Source organism: Pteropus alecto, unplaced genomic scaffold, assembly GCF_000325575.1.
Source record: "Pteropus alecto unplaced genomic scaffold, ASM32557v1 scaffold43, whole genome shotgun sequence".
NCBI lineage: Eukaryota > Metazoa > Chordata > Mammalia > Chiroptera > Pteropodidae > Pteropus > Pteropus alecto.
In genome coordinates, this window is record NW_006435764.1 from 4929287 (window position 1) to 4929717 (window position 431).

Here is a 431-nt window from a genome sequence, read left to right on the forward strand (position 1 = left end):
GGGCTGATGGTCCCACCCGGTGCCTGCGCTACCATCGACTCACTGGGGGCGCGGGGATCGGCGGCAGCCGCTGAACATCTCCGAGCCTCAGTTTTTTTCAGCACAAAGAGGCGAGGGCAGTTTCTTGGTGCTTGCCGGGTACCTGCCTAATGGATGAGAAAGCCACCTGCGACCCAGAAAGGCTGCCCAGGGCACAGCCGGGTCTCAGGTTCACTCTTTCATGTCTGGATGGTGTCACAGGCCTGGGTAGGGTACGATGGCGTGTGAAAGTGCCCGGTGCCCAGCCAGGCTGAGTGGGGAGCATTGCGAGGGTCCCAAGTCAGAGTAGGGGCGGAGTCAGGCTATCTAAAGTCGAATCGGGCCTCCACCGGCTACTGTCTGCGTGTCCTTGGGTGGGTCACTTTATCTCTCTGAGTCTTGGCTTTCTCAGC